Raw genomic sequence first — 16,013 nt, 5'->3', positions numbered from 1 at the left:
AAAAAAAAAAAAAAAAAAAAAAAAAAATTTTAGGATGAATTTTTCTATTTCTGCAAAAAGCGTTGTTGGAATTTTGATATAGCTTACAATGAATCTGTTGGTCTCTTTGAGTGGTATTAACATCTAAACAATATTGTCTTTCAATCCATGAACATAGGATGTCTTTCCATTTATTGATGTCTTCTTTAATTTCGTTTAGCAGCATTGTGTAGTTTTCAGTATACAAGTCTTTCACCTCCTCGGTTAAGAGGCACTAACAATTTAAAGGTGGTCCTTCTCCACAGTAGTTCCCTACAGCCAATGTGAAACACCACTCACGTTGCAGTTTTTTTGTTTTGTTTTGTTTTGTTTGTTTGTTTTTGAGATAGAGTTTTGCTCTTATTGCCCAGGCTGGAGTGCAATGGCGGGATCTTGGCTCACTGCAACCTCCGCCTCCCAGGTTCAAGTGATTCTCCTGCCTCACCCTCCCAAGTAGCTGGCATCTTACAGGCATGCACCACCACACCTGGCTAATTTTGTATTTTAGGTAGAGACAGGATTTCTCCATGTTGGTCAGGCTGGTCTCAAACTCCTAACCTTAGGTGATCGGCCTGCCTCGGCCTCCCAAAGTGCTGAGATTACAGGCGTGAGCCACCGTGCCCAGCTCATGTTGCAGTTTAAAGGTGCCTAGCCCTGGCTGAGAAACTCTAAAAGCAGAAAAAAAAAACTTCTTCAGCCCCAGCAACCGACACCTAAAAGATTTGCAAACAGAAATTTTCTTTTTTTTTTTTTTTTTTGAGACGGAGTTTCGCTCTTGTTACCCAGGCTGGAGTGCAATGGTGCGATCTCGGCTCACCGCAACCTCCGCCTCCTGGGTTCAGGCAATTCTCCTGCCTCAGCCTCCTGAGTAGCTGGGACTACAGGCACACACCACCATGCCCAGCTAATGTTTTGTAGTTTTTAGTAGAGACGGGGTTTCACCATGTTGACCAGGATGGTCTTGATCTCTTGACCTTGTGATCCACCCGCCTCGGCCTCCCAAAGTGCTGGGATTACAGGCTTGAGCCACCGCGCCCAGCAGAAATTTTCAATCCTATAATTGATTCATTCTCTCAGCTGCACCTGTTTGTTAAGGCCACAGGGGCTGGCTTCAGCCAAGAGCTATTCTGGTAAAGCAAGCAAACAAAGAAAAAAAACCCGGCGCTATTTTCAGTAGCCACTCTTGAGAATCAGGCCGCCCAGCTTCGTGAGTGCCAAGGACATGACCCCGCATGACGTTTGTAACGCAAAGCCAAAGTCTGGAATTTAGGCTCGGGCAACACAATTTCTGGGTATTATTTTGCCCCTTAAATTGCACTCTTTGTACACTTTTCAAAGTTTCGGGCCCAATACAACCACCCAGAAATAGACACAAGAATTAGGCAGATGGAGCTAGAAATAGCACCTTAATTACTGACGAAGCTGTTAGAGAATGAGGTTCCTTCTCTCTCGGCCATGTGCGCTTATGAATATTTCACCCCTCCACTGGACAGATTTTCCATCCCTGGAGCAGGCTCCCTGGACAGCTATGGGCCCAGTAGGACTTGTCTCTCTGACACCTGCAGCTTGGAGCAGCAGAACAAAATTCGTGCTCTCTTGTGGGTAGGTAGATCCTAAGGAAAGTCGAGAAGAAAGGGCTAAGCTATGCATGGCCCCACTCCTTCAAAGATTAACAGATTCATTTCTCCCCCTCCCCATGGGAGGCTGGGAGCTTTGCTCTCACGAAAGTTCCACCACATAGAAACAAGGAAAAGCAAAGTGTTTCCTCCTATATAATGCAATTTAAAACCTTAATTTACACCCATACATTTGCTCCTAACAAGCAGAGAATAATTTTTTTCAAATGCTTTGGGATCATTTATAAAAAATATATTGAGCAGTAATCTACAAAGAAAATCCCAGAAAGTTTTTTTTTTTCTTTTTTTGAGACTGAGTCTTGCCCTGTCACCCAGGCTGGAGTACAGTGGTGCGATATTGACTCACTGCAACCTCCACCTCCTGGGTTCAAGCAATTTTTCTGCCTCAGCCTCCCAGGCAGCTGGGATTACAGGTGCGGACCACCACGTCTGGCTAATTTTTGTATTTTTAGTAGAGATGGAGTTTCACCATGTTGGTCAGGCTGGTCTCGAACCCCTGACCTCATGATCCACCCGCCTCAGCCTCCCAAAATGCTGGGATTACAGGCATGAGCCACTGTGCCCAGCTCAAACTTCACAATATAAGGAGGATCAATTGCTTACTCATTTTCTATTTTAAATTAGGTTTTAAAATACGAAATGTACCACTTAATTAATTTTTACATACTTATCCACCATGTAACTAGCACTTGATGAAGATATGGAATATTTCCAGCACCCCAGAGAGCTCCCTTTTATTTCCGTCCAGTCCATATTCACCGTATTTGTTTTCTATGGATGCCGCAATAAGTTACCAAAAATGTCATGGCTTAAAACACACATTTATTGTCTCACAGTTCTGTAGGCGAGAAGTCTGGGTGAAGCTCAGCTGGGTTCCCAATCTTACCTTGGCTTTTTTTTTTTTTTTTGACATGGGGGTCTCGCCACATTGCCCGGGCTGGTCTCGAACTTCTAGGCTCAAGCAATCCCTTTGTCTCAGCCTCTCTGCTTCCGCTGCCATGTAAGAAGCCCCTCTGATCTTTCTTCGTCTTCCACCATGATTGTGAGGCCTCCCCATCCCATCCATGTGGACCTGTGAGTCCATTAAACCTCTTTCCTTTATAAATTACCTAGTCTTGAGTGTGTCTCTATTAGCAGCATTAGAACAAACGAATACAGTATGTTTTAGTAGGTTTACACATTTGCTTCTCTTGGACATATAGCAAGCAGAAGAACCACAGGCTGTAGAGTGTACATTTGTTTAGTTTTAATAAATACATCCGGAGTGTTTCTCCTTTTTTTTCCTTTTTTTTTTTTGAAACAGAGTTTCGCTCTTGTTGCCCAGGCTGGAGTGCAATGGCGCATCTCGGCTCACTGCAACCTCCGCCTCCTGGGTTCAGGCAATTCTCCTGCCTCAGCCTCCCAAGTAGCTGGGATTACAGGCATGTGCCACCAAGTCCAGCTAATTTTTTGTATTTTTAGTAGAGATGGGGTTTTGCCATGCTGGCCAGGATGGTCTCGATCTCTTTTTTTTTTTTTTTATTGCATTTTAGGTTTTGGGGTACATGTGAAGAGCATGCAAGATTGTTGCATAGGTACACACACGTGGCAGTGTGATTTGCTGCCTTCCTCCCCTTCACCTATATCTGGTATTTCTCCCCATGCATCTCTCCCCAACTCCCCACCCCCCACTGTCCCTCCCCTACTTCCCCCCCCAACAGACCCCAGCATGTGATGCTCCCCTCCCCATGTCCACGTGTTCTCACTGTTCAACACCCACCTATGAGTGAGAACATGCGGTGTTTGATTTTCTGTTCTTGTGGCCTCTATCTCTTGACCTCGTGATCCACCTGCCTCGGCCTCCCAAAGTGCTGGAATCACAGGTGTGAGCACCGCGCCCAGCATCAGAGTGTTTATCTGTTTTCATTCCCACTAATAATGGGTTATTGAGTTCCAGTTTTTCCACACCCTCACCAACTATTGGTATTGTCACTAAAAAATTTTAGCCAGTTTGCTGAGCATGCAGTGACATCTTTGTGATTGTGAGTTGAATGTATATTTCTTTGATGACATATTATGTTGCGTATCCATGTTCTCATTGGCCCCTTTAATCTCCTTTTTTTGTGAAATGTCTGTCTAAGCCTTTTGCCCCTTTTTCTTCTGTTATTTTTCTTGATTGAAGGATTTTTAATTTTTTTTAATATTTAAGTCTTTTGTCAGATATATTTATCATAAATATCTTCTCTCAGGCTGTGGCTTGAGGCACCAACAATTTCAAGATGGTCCCTAAACTGACAGTCTCTTACTGATATATAACTTCTTACTGGCATACATATTTTTAAATTTTTGGTACAATACATATAACATGAAATTTACCATTTTGGGCCAGGCGCGGTGGCTCAAGCCTGTAATCCCAGCACTTTGGGAGGCCGAGGCGGGTGGATCACGAGGTCAAGAGATCGAGACCATCCTGGTCAACACGGTGAAACCCCGTCTCTACTAAAACTGTAAAAAATTAGCTGGGCATGGTGGCGCGTGCCTGTAATCCCAGCGACTCAGGAGGCTGGGGCAGGAGAATTGCCTGAACCCGGGAGGCGGAGGTTGCGGTGAGCCGAGATCGCGCCATTGCACTCCAGCCTGGGTAACAAGAGCGAAGCTCCGTCCCAAAAAAAAAAAAAAAAAAAAAAAAAAAATTTTACCATTTTAACCATTGCTAAGTGTACAGTTCAGTGGCATTAGGTACATTCACAGAGCTGTGCGACCATCCCTACCATCTATCTTCAGACCTTTTTCATCTTGCAAAACTCTGCACCTATTAACCAGTAACACCTAATTCCCCTTCCCCTACATACCGGTAATCATCATTCTACTTTCTGTTCCTATGAATTTGAATACTCTAAATACCACGTATGAACAAAATATACAGTATTTGCTTTTTGCGACTGACTTCTTCCTTTTTTTTTTTTTTTTTTTGAGACAGAATCTCACTCTGTCACCCAGGCTGGAGTGCAGTGGCACGATCTTGACTCACTGCAACCTCTGCCTCCCAGGTTCAGGCAATACTCCTCAGCCTCCTGAGTATCTGGGAATACAGGTGCATGCCACCATGCCCAGCTAATTTTTGTATTTTTAGTAAAGATGGGGTTTTGCCATGTTGGCCAGGCTGGTCTCAAACTCCTGACCTCAAGTGATCCACGCGCCTCAGCCTCTCAAAGTGCTGGGATTATAGGCATGAGCCACTGCACCCAGTGTGGCTTATTTCCCTTAGCATAATGTCTTCAAGGGTCATCCAGGTTGGAGCATATGTCAGAATGTCCTTCCTTCTGAAGGCTAATGTCGGGTGTATATATTAGCTTGGTGCAAAGGAATTGCAGTTTTTTTCAATTAAGAGTTAAAAATTAAATGAAGGGCCGGGTGCGGTGGCTCAAGCCTGTAATCCCAGCACTTTGGGAGGCCGAGGCGGGTGGATCACGAGGTCAAGAGATCGAGACCATCCTGGTCAACATGGTGAAACCCCGTCTCTACTAAAAATACAAAAACATTAGCTGGGCATGGTGGTGCGTGCCTGTAATCCCAGCTACTCAGGAGGCTGAGGCAGGAGAATTGCCTGAACCCAGGAGGCGGAGGTTGCGGTGAGCCGAGATCGCGCCATTGCACTCCAGCCTGGGTAACATGAGTGAAACTCCGTCTCAAAAAAAAAAAAAAAAAAATTAAATGAAAATGGCAGTTACTTTTGCACCAATCTTTGTTGTATCAGTTTGTTTAGCTATTCATGCATTGATGCAGGACTTTTGCTCCTCAGTTCAGCTAAATCCAGGTTTTTGTCTCACAACCAAGAAAAATTAGGCATGCAGACACACTGAAAGCTGAGGAGGGCAGAATTTATTAAGTGAAAGGAAAACTCTCAGCAAATAGAGGAGCTCTGTAAGCAGGTTTGCACTTCACCAACTGAATCCTGGGGCTGCCACACACAAGCTGAAGAGGCCAGGCTCCTCCCCTGCATAAGGTGTGAATTCCTGGAAGGTCCACCCCTTTCCCCCAGGGCATGTGGGCCTCCCGTATGCTCTGGGTGTGCCCAGGCAAGCCTCCTGTGCAGTTTCCCTTATCTGCACAAAACGTCTGGTGTAAACATCTGGTGATTACATCTGTGTAACCTAGGATGGGTTGGAGGTTCTCGGGGACCCTTCCCTATCTGCCTCGGCATTTGGCTGTCTTCTTCCTCTACCACATTGACACTTGGGGTGTTTCTTCCTTTTGGCTATTGTAAATAATGTTTCTATAAACATGGGTGTACTCTTACTGGTACATTTTAATGTACAAAATTTCTTAATGTTAGTAAAGTCCAAGTTATACATTTTTTCCTCTATCAATCAGTGCTTTTAATGTTGTATATAACATTTGCATATCCCAAGATAGTGAACATATCCTCCTGATTTTTTCTACAAGTTTTATTGTTTCATTTTAACCTTTAAACCTGTCATCATCAGGAATTGATTTTTATGTATGATGTGAGGAAGGAATCAAGATTCACTTTCTTTGGCTGGGCACAGTGGCTCATGCCTGTAATTCCAACAGTTTGGGAGGCCAAGGCAGGTGGATCACATGAGGCCAGGAGTTCGAGACCAGCCTGGCCAACATGGTGAAACCCCATCTCTACTAAAAATACAAAAATTAGCCAGGCATGGTGGTGGGTGCCTGTAATCCCAGCTACTCAGGAGGCTGAGGCGTGAGAATCACTTGAACCTGGGAAGCAGACGTTACAGTGAGCCAAGATCATGCCACGGCACTCCAGCCTGGGAGACAGAGGGAGATCTTGTCTCAAAAAACAATCACTTTTTTTCCCATATGAATATCTAATTGCTGATTACCATTTGTGGCAAAGACCATCCTTTCCCTACTGCACTGCAGGGTGCCTTTGTTGTAAATGAGTTCATGGTACAAACACACAGACAAATAGACCAGCAGAACTTACATACAGTTCGTTTCTGGATTCTCTGTTTTGTTCCATTGGTCTATTTGTCTGGCCTTGTGTAATATCGTACTTTTAATTACTGTGGATTTACAATGAATCTTGAGATCTGGTCGTATAAGTTTTCCAACTTCCTCTTTATCAAGATTGTTTTTGTTACTCTAGGTCATTTTGATTTCCATAAAAATTTTAGAATCAACTTGTCAATTTCAATAACAACATCTGCTAGTATTTTATTAAATCTATAGATCAATTTTTAAATAATTGAATTTCTGACAAAATTGAATGTTTCAATTTATAGTATCTCTCCAATCATTTAGGTCTTTCACTTTTATTTATTTATTTATTTATTTTCTGAGACAGAGTCTGGCTCTGTCACCCAGGCTGGAGGGCAGTGGCATGATCTCGGCTCACTGCAACCTCCATCTCTTGGGTTCAAGCGATTCTCCGGCCTTGGCCTCCCAAGTAGCTGGGATTACAGGCGTGTATCACCACCCCACCCGGCTAATTTTTGTATTTTTAGTATAGATGGGGTTTCACCATGTTGGCCAGGCTGGCCTTGAACTTCTGGCCTCAACTCATCTGCCTGTCTCGGCCTCCCCAGGTGCTGGGATTACAGGCATGAGCCACTGAGCCTGGCCTAGGTCTTTCACTTATTTTGACAACGCTTTGTAGTTTCAGTGTCTTGAAAATTGTTTGCTAAAAATATTCTTAGGTATTTGATGTGTTCTAATGTCATAAATTATTTATTTCACTGTATTGTGTGTCTTAGTATGAAGAATACAATGCGTTTCTGCATTTTGACCTTGTATCGAGGGACCCCACTACGTTCATCACGAACTCTAATGGCTTACCTGTAGATTATTTTTTATTTTCTACACGTACAATTACAGTTCAGCCTTGAACAACACGGCTTTGAGCTGTATGGGTCCGCTTGTCTGCAGATTGGAGAAGAGAGAGCAAGCGAGAGAGAGAAGGAATGAGAGAGAGAGAATGAGAATGAGAGACAGGAGCGATGAGAGAAAGAGAAGGAAAGAGAAAGGATGAGGGAGAGAGAGGAGAGAAGGAGAGAAGCTGTCATCGACTCTGGTGGACAGTTGTAAAACATCACAGCCTACCTAGCACTTGATCAGTAAACGCACCTTCTCAGCCTCCAAGAAGCTAGAATGAAGACCCAGGTGCTCTGCCCCGGACTGGAATCGAGAGCTGACTTGGATAGAGTACTGATGCGCCTGATCCCCTTTTGAAAACAGAGTATTTGTGTTTGTGGGGGGGGAATAAAAGGGGTTTATAAATATTTTCTGTTACCTTGTTTAGTTTATTTAAGAGTGTGTGTGTGTGTGTGTGTGTGTGTGTGTGTGTGTGCGCGCGCGCACGCTCGCACTTGCTGATGTTGAGTCGTCAAAGGCTTTGTAGACATTGGTGATTCTTTTTGCCCAGTAGACACTTTCCCTCCATTTGGGGGCGCTCTCTGCTCTATAGCTCTTGGTGGGACGTGGCGATAGCCTCTGACTAGAGAAATCAGATACTCAGTACCAGCCTCTCTTGATGCAGAGATGCAGCCAAACAGATGCACCCATATTAGACTTCAAATCATGAGCTTCCTCCAGAATCTATTCTGGGGATAATGGCAGCAGTTACATCCTGTTTCCAGAGCCAACAGTAAAAGAGGCTCTAGTCACGTATCCAGCATCAGTCATGTTGGTGACAGTGGTGCCACAGTCAGAGCGGTCTGTGCTTAGCGGTGCTTCCCACCAAACCACTTTTCAATGTGATTTTGGGTGCTGTTCCTGGGTGTGTCACTTCTGGACACAGTTTGTATATAGACCATTTCTCCTTCTCTCCTGGAATGCTTCAGAGTTACCTAATATTCTGTCATACATTGCTTTTCTGATTAAGGGTTTGGGTTCATTTTTGTTTGCAGCTACGAATGCTGATTGGTTCAGGAATGAATTGGCTCATATAACTGAAAAGTCCAGTGATGGCCCTGCTTCAGGTAGGGTTGGTTCTAGGTGCTCAACTATATACTAGGACTCTCTTTTTCTTCAGACAGTCTCACTCTGTTGCCCAGGCTAAAGTGCAGTGGCGTGACTTCAGCTCATTGCAACTTCCACCTCCCAGGTTCGAGTGATTCCTACCTCAGCCTCCCAAGTAGCGGCGATTACAGGTAAGACTGGGTTCTGCCATGTTGGCCAGGCAAGTCTCAAATTCCTGACCTCAGGTGATCTGCCCACCTTGACCTCCCAAACTGCTGGGATTACAGGCATGAGTGAGCCACAGAGCCTGGCCTAGGACTCCTGTCTCTTCAGATCTGCTTTCCTCCACGTGGGTTTCTTTCCCAGGAAAGATCTTGGTACATCAATAAATGAACTTATTCTTTCTCTCTCTTCCTGCCGCCCAAGATACCGAAAGGAAAGAAAGCCAAGGGGAAGACGGTGGCTCTGGCCCCTGCTGTGATGAAGAAGCAGGAGGCCAAGAAAGTGGTGAATCCCCTGTTTGAGAAAAGGCCGAAGAATTTTGGCATTGGACAGGACGTCCAACCGAAAAGAGACCTCACCCGCTTTGTGAAATGGCCCTGCTGTCAGGTCGCAGCGGCAGAAAGCGATCCTCTATAAGCGGCTGAAAGGGCCTCCTGCCATGAACCAGTTCACCAGGCCCTGGACCGCCAAACAGCTATTGAGCTGCTTAAGCTGGCCCACAAGTATAGGCCAGAGACACAGCAGGAGAAGCAGCAGAGGCTGTTGGCCTGGGCAGAAAATAAAGCTGCTGGCAAAGGGGACGTCCCCACTAAGAGACCACCTGTCCTTCGAGCAGGAGTTAACACTGTCACCACCTTGGTGGAGGAGAATAAAGCTCAGCTGGTGGTGACTGCACACGCCGTGGATCCCATTGAGCTGGCTCTTCTTGCCTGCCCTGTGGCGGAAAATGAGAGTCCCTTATTGTATTACCAAGGGGAAGGCAAGACTGGGACGTCTAGTCCACGGGAAGACCTGCACCACTGTCGCCTTCACCCAGGTTAATTCAGAAGACAAAGGCGCTTTGGCTAAGCTGGTGGAAGCTGTCAGGACAAACTACAGCGACAGATGTGATGAGATCCGCTGTCACTGGGGAGGCAGTGTCCTGGGTCCCAAGTCTGTGGCTCGCGTGGCCAAGCCTTGAAAAAGCAAAGGCTAAAGAACTTGCCACTGAACTGGGCACTGTAGAGTTTTGTGTAAATAAAAATAATTGAAACGATAAAAAAATGAACTTATTCTTTTATATCGAACAACTACATAGGATAGGGATTAATAAGAGTTACTAGCAAAAAGCAAGAAGGCTTTGAAGAAAGTCTTTAAAAGAGACTATTATTTCTAACATTTTTTTAATAAGAAAAACTTAAAAAAAACTTTTTACTTTCTACAAATGTTATCACTTATCGTTCTAGTTGTTATCTTAAAATGTTGTATACCGTATGATTAACACAATTTTCCTGTGAAAATTCAGATGAACTCTCATGAGATCCTTAACACAGTCTTTTCATTTTGTCATTCACAGGGAGTTATTGTTTGCTGCTTTCCTGAAAGCACTTGCAAACCACTATGATACAAAATTGCAAGAGATTCATAAAAAAGGACTCAAGCACAGGTGTCTGATAACTTTGACATCACACTGCTGGCCCCATTAAACTGGGGTTGTTCTTAGCCTTACAGCCCTGCAAAAGGAAGCTGGATGACTTGATAGAGACTTCAGAGAAATTGCTACGACAGTTTCTACCTGGACAACCTTGGTGTCTGATGCTGTGTTGGCCGCACAGAAAGGTCCTGATGATATCACCAGAGACGTCCAAGCTGCAAACCAGGAAAAGCCATCAGACTGAAACTGCTGCATCAGGAGAAGGAAAAAAACATGCTATTTTTATGTCAATAGACGCCCAAATCTTGGATCTTTAGAGATGTAAAGATCAAGTCCAGGTACTCCACCAGATTTGGGAAACACCGTCAACTGATCTATTTCAATCAAGAGATTAAATCTTGGCTCTTGGGGACCTTGGTTTCAGGATATTTTCCAATCTCTTGACATACCCTCTCATTAGTCCTACTGATGACATCCCCTATGTGTTGATTCTCTCAGGAGTCTTAAATGCTTATCAGTAGCCACAGAGTCATCACTTGATCTCAGGAGGATGGAGCAACAAAAACCGCTTCAATTGGAATTGTCAAAAAAAAAAAAAAAAACCGACTGAAACCCTGCTTCATGATCTTCAGAGGGCCACGTGGAAGCTGAGTGTAGTGCTGAGAAGTGGGCCACACTCTGAGTCCGACTGAGAGAATGACCCAAAGTGGGCGACTGTTAAAAAGAAAAAGGAAAATAGATGGCCAGGTGCAGTGGCTCACGCCTATAATCCCAGCACTTTGGGAGGCCAAGGAAGGTGGATCACTTGAGTCCAGGAGTTCAAGTCCAGCCTGGCCAACATGGCAAAAAGCCGTCTCTAGAAAAAATATTTAAAAATTAGCCTTGTGTGGTGGTGTGCGCCTGTAATGCCAGCTACTCGGGAGGCTGAGGCATGAGATTCACTGGAACCCAGGAGGCGGAGGTTGCTGTGAGCTGAGATCGTGCCACTGCACTCCAGCCTGGGCAACAGAGCAAGAAGACCCCGTCTCAAAAAAAAAAAAAAAAAGAAAAAAAAAGAAAGCCCTAAGCCAACTAGCCATGGTCATGTACCTGAACCGGAATTTATCCCGATTTCCCCTCAAATGCTGTTTCTAACCACACATAAAAATTAAGCCTTTCTTCCTTGCCAACCTGAAAACCTTAAGTCAGTACAAATAAGCTTGTGCCGCTCTGTCTGCATGCTAGAGATGAACGTGCCGCCTCATTCACGCCTGGTAAGCTGCACTGCAACTGCTGGGTCTCCTCTTACTGTGTTCAATTCGAGGTCTCCTAGTTCACAAATGATTCTTTTGCATGCACAATAAACCTTAAAAATTCTTAAATCGGATCTGACTGTATTTTTGACAAAGTATGATTTTGCTGTTGGTTTCTGATAGTTGGCTTTGGTGTGATCGTTACTGCTTGTATTTCTAGCTTAATGGCTGTTTTATTTGGATTTTATTAAATGACTTTAAATATTTGTGCTGCAGAGGTTCACGGCTAGGAGGGCACCATGCAGAAGGGAAGGAGAGGAGGGGAAGGGAGCGCTGGAGGAGAAGGGGAGGGAAGAGGGCCTAATGAGTCTAGTGGTGTCTCCTAGGGTCTCTGGGTCAGAGAGCTCCCAAGGGTGGCAGCAGCTTGGGGGCCTTAGAATTTCGAGGCTCCAGCCATAAGTAACACCTGTCCTGTGAGTTTTCACAGGGCATGCAAAGCAGGCAGGCTCTAAATGGCCGACAGTTTGATTGTTGGGACTATTTTTAAAATAACTGGATTTGTACAAATTTCAGTTTGGCAGCAGTGGGCTTTTGAGCTAACAGATGTGAATCTGTATTGAAGAAATAAACAACCCCCTGGGTCCATACGCCCAGGCCATTGTTGGCTCATTTATAGAATGGCAGCTTAGCGACAGCCCAGGCTTGAAGATTCTAATAACTTAAGGTGGTAAAGGCTCCCTCTTACTACAGCGTGCACTAGATTGCAGAGAGGTCATGTGTTTGAGGCTGGAGGAAGTGCAGGTGAAGCCACACGGCCTAGAGTAGCACGAAGAGTTGATGGAGGGCATGGTGGTGCTCACGGGTAGCTCCAGCTTTGGGGGAGGCTGAGGCAGGAGGATGGCTTGCCATGATCTCATCACTGCATTCCAGCCTGGGCAACAGAGCAAGACCCCATCTCTTAGACATAAAAACGAGCGGATGGAAGTGATGAAGGGCACTGCACCACATGGAGTTACGGACACATGAGCAAGTGGTGGCTGAATGACGCTGACAGTGCAAGTTCCCAGCGTGCGACTTCCTTCTGTGAAACCCCAGTGGAAGAGGCAGGGCTCCGGAGAAAGGCTCAGACTTGGCAATAAAACAGCAACCACGACCAAAACAAGACGGACGCCCTCGCACAATTACATTGTACTTTACCTGTGTTAACTCATTTAGCCCTCAAACAAATTGCCGAGGCGTCTTTTCCCATTGCGAAGCTGAGCGTGAGCAAGTTGGATCATCCCCTTCCAGAACCGAGGCTTTGTGGCTTGGGTAGCCGGGGCACGGCCCCGTGTCTGGCTGTAGCGAGCCTCTGCTTGGGTGCTTGGTACTGCCAAGGCGGTGGCGCTGGTTGGTGGGCACAGCTGCGCACGGGCTGCCCCCAGTGTCCACCTTGCTGTTCTCCTCTGTGCATATCCTAGGCCTACCATGGAGGCCACTTCGTCCACTGGGCCCTGGGTGGCAGCACCAATGGGTCCTTCCACTGCACTGTGGCTGCTCACAGGTGTCCCAGGAACTGCCACCTCGTAGAGCGGCTGGGCTCCCATGATCCACTGCCCAGCAGTCATGGAGAGCAACCCCTTGCCCTCAACCTGGAGGGGTCCAGCATTGGATTGGCTGCGGGGCCCATCTCTCAAAGCCTATGGAAAAGCTTCCGGGTCTTTCTGGCTTTTCTCCCTGCATTCCATGATGACCACAGATGTGGAGGGACTGCACACGATGCCCTCTTGGCTTCTCAGAAAACACAAGTGAGTTCACTTCAGCAGGCGGAGCCGTGGGAACAAGACCGAGGACTTCTCAAAACGCCTGTGCAGGGATCTTAATTGTGTTAGATGTAGAGGTGGATAAATGGAGTTTTCTGAGTCACCTGTGCTCTTCTGGCCTGGCCTGAGCAAGGCCCAGGGCAAGATTTATTTTTGTCTGACATGGAGCTGGGTCTTGGTGCTAATGAGCTTTTTCAGGCTTTGACTCGGGAAAAACAGTGGCTGTGAGGGGGATTGGACTTTTAGGTTGGGCCCTGGGTCTCTCGGACAAATTTACAATCTATTACCTTCCAAGATTTCTTCTTCAAAGCTGCCAGCCAGACTGTCCATGGCCCCTCCAAATCTTTCTATAACATTCCTGGACATCCCACAACCTCAAGGACAGTTACCTTGCTTATTGATTTCGTAACTGGAAACTGTATTGTTTTGCTTAACACGTGTTCTTAAATTTACAAAGGTAGACTTGTTATGAAAACTGCTTTGGGGCTGTAAAAACCTACCTTTCAAGAATGAGAAATTTGGCCAGGTGCAATAGCCCACACCTGTAAATCCAGCACTAGGGTAGGCCAAGGTGGAGGATTGCTTGAGCCTAGGAGTTCGAGATCAGCCTGGGCAGCATGGCGAAACCCTAGCTCTACCAAAAAAAATACAAAAATCAGCTGAGTGTGGTGGTGCACGCCTGTCGTCCCAGCTACCCAGGAGGCTGAGGCAGGAGGATCACTTGAGTTCAGGAGGTTGAGGCTGCTGTGAACCAAGATCACACCACTGCACTCCAGCCTGGGTGACAGAGGGAGAGTGAGACCCTGTCTCAAAAAAGAAAGAATGAGCAGCTGGAAGAAAACTAATATGGCAAAGCACTTACATAGATCCTCGGACTTTTACATGGAAGGTGTCATGAAGGCAGGTAGGGTTAGCTCCATTTCACAGATGGAGAAGCTGAGGCTCAGAGGTGGAACCCTGCCCAGCGATACAGGATTCAGACCCCAATACGCCTACCTGGAAAGCCCTTCCCCACATATTATGCTGTCTGTAGAGGGAAAAGGATAAGCAAAGAATGGGGACTTTTCAAGAATTCACTTAGAATGTCAATGATAGAATCACGTGTGGGTATCTTGAGTCTGGCAATATAAATGACTAACTGTGCAGAAGCGAAATATCACATGACCTGCTCCTGCAGAGCTGCCCGATTCTCCAACCACAAGCATGACTCACACGGCCAGAGTGCACACTCTGGATAACATAGATCTCAAATTCCGGCATATGATGAAGATACGGGAAATTTTAAAATTTGAGACAGGGTCTCGCTCTATTACCCAGGCTGGGTTGCAGTGTCACGATCTCTGATCTCACTGCAGCCTCCACCTCCCAGTTCAATAGCGGGATTTCGGCTCACTACAACCTCTGCCTCCCAGGTTTAAGCGATTCTCCTGTCTCAGCCTCCTGAGTAGCTGGGACTATAGGTGTGCACCATCATGCCTGGCTAATTTTTGTATTTTGGGTAGAGACAAGGTTTCACCATGTTGGCCAGGCTGGTCTCGAACTCCTGATCTCAGGTGATCCACCCGCCTCGGCCTTCCAGAGTGCTGGGATTACAGGCATGAGCTCCTGTGCCCGGCCTCGTGTCCACATACATTTAGGAGAGAGCTGTTCATGGATGGATAGAATAGTAAGCCACCACTCTAGGCCTGCACAGGGGTAGTTCAAACTGTGCTCCTGCTAAAAACACATGGCCAACACATGGCCACCTCCACCCAGGGCTCCAGGCCAGAGTGGACCTTCTGTAATCCGGGAAAGGGACACAAATAAGCCTTTGCAGAAGATGTGAAGGCTCAAAAATTCACTCACTCATTGTTCATTCAACAGATTTTCATTAAATGGGGCCTGTGATAGGACCTGACCAGTTAGAACTGGGAGGTCAAGGGGATGTTGGGGCGTAAGGCTCAGAACCCATGTCACTGCCCTGTCTTTGGAGCCTTGGACAGTTGTCCAGAGCACGTGTGGATCACACAGTTAATAATAACAATAATAAAACATTTACTGAGTGAATACTACGTGCCGTGCATTTCGAAGCATTTTACATATATGGACTTTTAAAATCCTTACACCAACCCTCTCAAGTAGAGACTAATGCTATCTCCATTTGACAGATGGAAACGCTGAGACATGCTAAGCAACTCCTGCGAGGACACACATCCAGGAAGTGGCAGAGCCAGATTTCAAGTTTAGACAGCTGGGCTTTGGAGCCCATGCTTTACACCATAAAAGGATACAGCTTTCTCACGCTGAGTGTATGATGGACTATACCGTTTGCTGAGAGCGACGGCAAGGAAAACCGAGCTGGCCTCCCAAGCAGAAGGCTGCTCAGGGTGTTCTAAAGTAATAGGCAATGTGTCTATATCATACACCAGTGAAACTAGTTCCACGGGATATGTGACCCTGACCCGTGGCTCCCTCGTGGAGAACACTAGTTTGCCTTTGATCACTGGTAAGTAGGCACCAGCTGTTTTCCTAGTTTATTTTTGTTCTATGAGAAAACACAGAACACCTGTTTGTTAATAATGATCACCTGTTCAGAGAGACTAAATACGTGGGTCGGGGTCTGCTCAAGGCTTTCAGCCCAGAATGCTGTCAGCCCCTGAGGCTCTCAGCTCAGAAGGCTATTAGTCCCCCCCGATAGTCCCATTTTGCTGTTCTAGCTTTGTGTCTGTTTCTTCATTCCTTCAGCGCCATGTGGGTGGGGGTCTCTATGACCGAGCTGCTCTCG

The 16,013-nt window shown here is 46.1% G+C and overlaps 1 protein-coding gene and 1 pseudogene across 2 annotated transcripts in view; both read left to right on the top strand.

The window, feature by feature from the left end:
- LOC116543811 (apolipoprotein L6-like) overlaps positions 1-10,960 on the top strand; it is a 28,199-nt gene extending 17,239 nt beyond the window's left edge. For both annotated transcript variants that reach the window (XM_032269706.1, XM_032269705.1), the window contains exon 5: positions 10,138-10,960. The gene's annotated coding sequence lies outside the window, so the exon portion shown is untranslated. The remainder of the gene's footprint in view (positions 1-10,137) is intronic.
- On the top strand, positions 1,474-9,923 carry LOC116543827 (annotated as a pseudogene).
- Positions 10,961-16,013: the final 5,053 nt, after the last annotated feature.

The sequence above is a fragment of the Sapajus apella genome, unplaced genomic scaffold, assembly GCF_009761245.1.
Source record: "Sapajus apella isolate SASKATOON/1434 unplaced genomic scaffold, GSC_monkey_1.0 scaffold197, whole genome shotgun sequence".
NCBI classification, from domain to species: Eukaryota; Metazoa; Chordata; class Mammalia; order Primates; family Cebidae; genus Sapajus; species Sapajus apella.
This window is presented reverse-complemented; position numbering and strand designations above follow the sequence as displayed.